This window comes from Arachis hypogaea, chromosome 12 (genome assembly GCF_003086295.3).
Source record: "Arachis hypogaea cultivar Tifrunner chromosome 12, arahy.Tifrunner.gnm2.J5K5, whole genome shotgun sequence".
NCBI classification, from domain to species: domain Eukaryota; kingdom Viridiplantae; phylum Streptophyta; class Magnoliopsida; order Fabales; family Fabaceae; genus Arachis; species Arachis hypogaea.
In genome coordinates this window covers 81,747,939-81,754,658 of record NC_092047.1, presented here as the reverse complement: position 1 = coordinate 81,754,658, position 6,720 = coordinate 81,747,939, and the positions used below count along the sequence as shown (strand labels likewise).

Below are 6,720 nucleotides of genomic sequence, written 5' to 3'. Positions count from 1 at the left end.
AAATAAAGAAAAAGTCTATGGGGCCAACACTTTTATTAAAATCTGGCTAGCATTTAATCAGAAAAGAAAAGTTTGTCATCCTATACCATTAGATGTAATCTCACACCATTAAAAATATTATCAATTTTGCTAGGAAACCAAGAGGGGATCCAGCCAACTCCTGCCAACTCTTATTGGGCTGGACCCCGAAGCCCATTTCACCATACAAGCAAGAAGCAACATCCAAAATTAACCCCAAGTGAATAAAATTAACCCTAGCTAAACCTCTCCCCTGTTTCACCATTTCACTTCAGCAGCATTCAAAACCATCCAACGGCCCAGGTTCGTCGGACGCCTTTCTCAACCGCCGTCAACTGCCACAGCGCCTCCGTCCCTCCACATGCGAGCACCAGCCAGCATCAGAAGCTCGCCCCAGATCGCCGCAATGCCTCCATCTCGTCCATGTGCTACCAGTCGTGTTCGCCAGAAGTTCGGTCCAGTACGCCGCAGTGCCGTCATGTCGCCCACGTGCGAGCAACCAGGGGATCTGATTCTCACTCACATTGTGTCACTACTGCTACATGTCGTTGTCGCAGTGCCATTGAAGCATCCCCTTCTCATTCGGATAACTCAACGCTGGCTTCCCTGCTCTGCTCCGACGGATGCCGCATCGGACTCCTCTTGCTACCGCCGTGAAGCCTCGCCTGACAATACTAATCGGTTAGTATCTATTCATGGATGTTACTTGATTGAAAAGGGTATGAGTAAATTAGTTGTAAGTGTATTTTAAATCAGATCATATGCATATAATGACACAATCATATACAATGAATTTTGATTTGTTAGATGTTGCTGCTGTCTAAGATTAGAGGTTTGATTGAAGGAATTCAAATGGATTTTCTATGAACTAGCTGTTCTTTTTGTTTTTAAATAAGACGAAATAAAATTGGGTTCGATTGTCATGAATATAGGTCAATGTACTTGTTCGACATTGGATGTTGCTGCCGTTAGGGGACTGCTATTGCTGAGATGCCTGTGCATAGAGATTGGATGTACTGTTTTGTTAGATTGGACTGTATTATTTGTGATAAGATTCTTTGTCTTTGCCACACAAAAAAAGGGAATAGTGTTTGTGGGTTGTGTTCAATGTGGGTGGTTTGAAATTTAACTACACATTCGCAATATGTTACATTAACTAGGCACTGTGAAACAGGGTCCTTTTTTTTTCCTAAATTTTTTGTGTATATGTTTCCGACCATAATAAACGTATGTTGCTTTTAGTATGTATATGGATGATTCTTGACCAATATTGTGTATTGTTCTTCAATGGAAAGTGTTGATTATTCTTCAATTGTGGAACACTATAAAACCACAATAGACAAATAAATGGAAGTGTGAAAGGTTTCAATTTTGTTAGCATTCCTGACCAACCAAGACATGCACCCAAGTTTCATTTTTTGTTCATTACTCCATGTGATTCTTTTTCTAAGTCAGATGCTTCAAGGAGATCGACAGGCTTTAGTATTGTACAATATGAGTAGTAAATGTCAAGTTTAGAACTTAGCTTCAAGTTTCAGCTTCATCCTTGGTTCTGCTACTATTTTGCCAAATTGTAGAACTATATTTTTATGTGTAAGCAACAATTGGGAATAAACTAAATTTGCCAATTTGTTAGTACAGTAAATTGGATATATTTTATTTTGGTCCTACTTAGTATCTTTCTTTTTTGTAGGCAACTTGAATGCTTATGCAAAAATTTACGTCACATGTTTCTTTTGTTAAACAAATAGATGCTTCTTGTTTATACTAAATGGATGATTCTTTTAAAAGGAATTATCATTTAATAAGGGAATTAACTTTGAAGTAATTGAACCTATATTGTACTTATTGATTCAATTGTTGTGACTTATGAACATTTTTATAGTTAATATATAATAGACATAGATGGCTATTAATCTGTTGCATACGCGTTGACCATAAATGCTTTGTTTTACTTTCACTTTGCAGGGGACATCCTGAAGAGCCGAGCGCAATATACAAAAATCTACATCAGATGTTTCTTTTGTTAAACAAATGGATGTTTCTTTTTATACTAAATAGACGATTCTTTGAAATAAATTATCATTTTAGGTGAAAATTAACTTTGATGCAATTGAAGGCATATTGTACTTATTGATTCAATTGTTGTGACTTATGAGCATTTTTATAGTTAATATATAATAGACATAGATGGCTATTTATTTGTTGCCCTGACCACTTGATAATAAATTTAATCATGGAAGTAACACTTGCCTCATAAGTTCATCACTAAGTAGTATTAAGTAGTATGTTGTGTATGTGGACTTTGGAGTCCAATGTTCAAGTATAATAACCGCATAAAGCAAATAGTGGGCAAAAGAAAAGCTGTCAAAACACTTTGATTGCTCTTGAAAAAGAAAATAACCAAATATTGTTATTGTTCTTTTCTTTATCTTTTTTTTCCTTCTTTAAATTTTGTTAAACAAGCATCAGGATAAAGACAAAAAAAAATTTTCTTCCTTTTGTGATGCTTGTATTCAGTATCAATTGAATCATCTTTGCAGTAAAGAATAAATACAAGTAACTTCTGTTAGGTACCTAATTATTTTTGAAAATATCTAAGTGGATGTTACTTCTGTCAAGCATCAGGATGTTCCTTTTTCATATTAAATAGATGTTACTTTAACAAAAGCTATGTGAATGAAAAATAAAAAAATCTTATCTACATAAGTAACTATAAATTTGTCACCATGCTAAAATACAATGAAAGGAATCATGGTATTCATTCAACTTATCCATACAATTTGCAACACTGTCGATATAGGAATTCATCATGACCAAAAGTAATACAAAAAGAATCATCCATTTTGTATAAAAAAAACATCTATTTGTTTAACAAAAGAAACATTTGACGTAGATTTTTGCATATTATTTTCGCCTCTTCAAGATGCCCCTGGAAAATGAAGCTACATCGTTTAGTAAACTTTATATTTTGTTAGAGGGGGTGAAGCTACATTGTTTAGAAAATGGATATATCATTACTATACAACTAGCTAAACAAAGAATAACTTTCTAGTTGTTACACTTGGATCTCGTCTCGTTCACTTCATCCAATTCATCAACTATTTCAAATTTCTCTTCGATCAGTTCAAATTTATCAATCATTTTAAAGTAGACTTTCTGCAATCATCCATCTGCAACCATAAGCAAAGACATATACGCAGCCATAAGCAAAGAAATATTTATATAAAAAACGAAGAAACATCCATCTAATGACAATTATAAAATCAAAGAAACGTCTACTTTTAAAAATAAAAGATACAATTGTTATTTAGCCTAAAATAATCTAGCTATTTGAATATAGTAAATATTTATAGAAGCAGCCCAATGCATACGGTGCCATTTCTTCCCCAAATTTGGCCATAATTATCTCTAAAGTAAATACAAAGTCCTTATTCTCAACCTCATCCATGACAAATGACTAATTCATATTGTGTGCTTGATAAACACAGAATGCGAAAGATGACAAGAAGTACTAGAATAGAACTCCATACAAATCTATATTACCTTGAAAAGAAAAAATTGCCAAAAACCTTCGATCATTGTGGTGCTATAGTGTTCCTTTTACTGAGGCAAAAACATTATATGCTTTATGCAGCATCCTTGAGCTTCTTGGTGATGGTGGCAAGAATATTCCCTTGGTGGAATGCTTGCAATAATTCAATCTCAGAAACCTGTCTTGTTCTATCACCAGCATAAGTCCCTGCTCCATAAGGGCTTCCACCTTTCACTTCTTCCATCTCGAACATGCAATGGCCGAACGTGTATCCGATGGGAACATATATCATTCCATGATGTGTCAACATTCTTATAGCAGTAAGGCTATACATAAATCATGACAATTTTAATCAACAACTAATAAGTACATAGTGATATCTAATAAAGAACAGGGTTAAGATATATATAGAAGCTTGTTTTCTTATGGTGTTGTTTTTTGTCCACTGCCTTGCAAATCGGTGCTGTAGAAGAGTCCAGTAGGCTTGCTTACAAGGTCTTGTTGCAATCAAAGAGGTCCAGTTTTGTCAAGAAAATCCATGATCTGGGTAGCCTTCATTCGGAACCACATGGGGAAGCCGAAGATAAGGCCAACAGCTCCATTGAGCATATTAGGTTCAATGATTGGTACATCACTCTTTGGTGGTGCATTCAGCCATAAGCAAAGACACGGTATTCAATCAAGAACATCCCAGAGCCTATAAAAAATATAGAAACCAAGAAAGCATTATCAGTAGTTATGAAATCAAAGGTTAAATGTATTCAGTAAATCTCCAACATCCTCCTTCATTCACAAATGCATAGTAATTAGTCAAATTTAGAAGAATTAATTATCCTAAACTGAATCCTGATTACTAAAACCTAATAAAGAAGGCATGGAGAACCTTAAGAAGAAAAGAAATAAACTGTACAAAGAAAGAGTAACACGAAAAGAAAACTACTAATTATCTCAAAAAGAAATATCTAACACTATAAGAGTTTAATTCTCAGAACAATATCAATTAAAAACATCAAAAAGAAACATTCATAATAAAAATACAAGTTAAACTAAAACTCTAAGATGGGAAGGAAAAAAAACCTAGGTCGCTGGGGAGGAGACACGGTTGATCGATCTGGGTACACGTCAAGGTAGAGGTTGCAACGTCGTCGGCGATTGCTGCGATGGTGGAGGAAGCCGTGATGGGAGCAGTTTGCGGAGGTGGCTGCGGTGCGGGAGGACGATGCCCGCGCTGTTGGACGGTGGTTGCCGGTGGCGTTCCTTCCAGAGTTATTTTTGATTTCCTTCACGACGGAGGAAAGGAAGCTATGGGGTGTTGCTAATAAACCACAATTTTGTGGTTTATCTTGTGTTGAATTTAGGGATTTTATCAACTTATTTCACATTTATTCAATGAAATAGCATGGTTTTGTGAATTTCTCCTAATTTGTGCTTAAGAGTGAAAACAAGCTTTTTAGGCCTTAAAATTGCTAAATTTAATTCACTTTAATTCCATTCGATGCCTTGATAGGTTTGTTAAGTGATTTTAGGTTTAGAAGGCAAAGATTAGGTTGAAGAAAAGAAGAAAAAGCATGCAAAAATAGAGAATTCATGATGAAATGAGAATTTGGTAATCTGCCAGTGACGCGTGTACGTGGCCTACGCGTGCGCGTGGAAAGGAAATATGCCAGCAATGCGTGTACGTGGCCCACGCGTGCACATGGAAAGAAAATCTGTCCGGCAATGCGTACGCGTGACCCATGCGTACGTGTGACAAGCAACACGTGACCAACTTAAAGGCAATATGCTGGGGGCGATTTCTGAGCTCAAGGAGGCCCAAATCCAACTCATTTCTGATGCTTTTAAACCCAAGAATTGCAAGGGAATGGGGGTAGTAGTCATAGTTTAGTTTTCATCATGTCTTAGGTTAGAATTCTAAAGAGAGAAGCTCTCCCTTCTCTCTAGAATTTAGGGTAGTTTAGGTCAAATTTTCTTAGATCCAACTTTTAATTCTTATTTTTAGATCAACTATCTTTATATTTTATTGTTCTATTGTCTCAATCTTCTTAGCTTTTGTAACAGCCCAGATCACCCGCTAGCATGATATTGTCCGCTTTGGCACACAAGGCCTCACGGTTTTGTCTTTGACGATAGGGATGATAGCCTAAGCCCCCCACACTCACTCGTCAAAACGCGTCATGTTAGGGAGAGGTATCCACACCCTTATAAGGCATGCTTCGTTCCCCTCTCCAACCGATGTGGGCCTTACAATCCACCCCCTAAGGGAGTCCAGCGCCCTCGCTGGCACATCGATCCGGGTTCTGGCTCTGATACCATCTGTAACAGCCCAGATCACCCGCTAGCATGATATTGTCCGCTTTGGCACACAAGGCCTCACGGTTTTGTCTTTGACGATAGGGATGATAGCCTAAGCCCCCCACACTCACTCGTCAAAACGCGTCATGTTAGGGAGAGGTATCCACACCCTTATAAGGCATGCTTCGTTCCCCTCTCCAACCGATGTGGGCCTTACAGCTTTTCTTGTTAATTTCCTTATTTTGCCATTTTTACTTTCATGAACCCTTGTTGGATTTTTATTTTCTTTTAATACAATTTTATATTTTCATGTCTTTTTATTTTTATCTTAATTGCTATTGTTGATTTCTTATTTGTGTTAGTTATGGGTTTCATCAATTCTTGCAATTTGTGATGTTTACTTTTATTGCACTCTAGGTATTTGATAAAATATTTTCACTAGTTACAGAGTAGTGTTCTTTACTCTTGGCCTAGGCTAAGGGAATTGAGTGACCTTGAGTCATTGGGTCTAATTGAATTGGTGATTTGAGAATCCTTAGTGGTCAATTTGATACCCATTAACACTAGCCTACTACTAAGTCAATTAGTAGCTAGGTTAGGACTTATGGGTTGATGTTGATCAAGCCTATTTGATATACTTCAAGCATAGGAGTATACTTGATGGGTTGGTCCCTCATAATTGTCAATATATGGTTTGTAGACAAGGATGGTGATCTCAATTTCCATGCCTTAGCCAAGAGTTATTTTTCTTTCCTTTATTAGTTAATTGTCATTTACTTTCTTGTTATTTACTTTTCTTGTCAATCACCAAATGAAACCCCCTTGTTCCTTCATAGCCAATAATTGAGCACTTTATTGCAATTCCTTGTGAGATG

The 6,720-nt window shown here is 36.6% G+C and overlaps 1 pseudogene; it reads right to left on the bottom strand.

Annotated features, from left to right (window-relative positions):
* Nucleotides 1–3,647: 3,647 nt before the first annotated feature.
* LOC114924909 (probable NAD(P)H dehydrogenase (quinone) FQR1-like 1) lies at nucleotides 3,648–4,210 on the bottom strand (annotated as a pseudogene).
* Nucleotides 4,211–6,720: the final 2,510 nt, after the last annotated feature.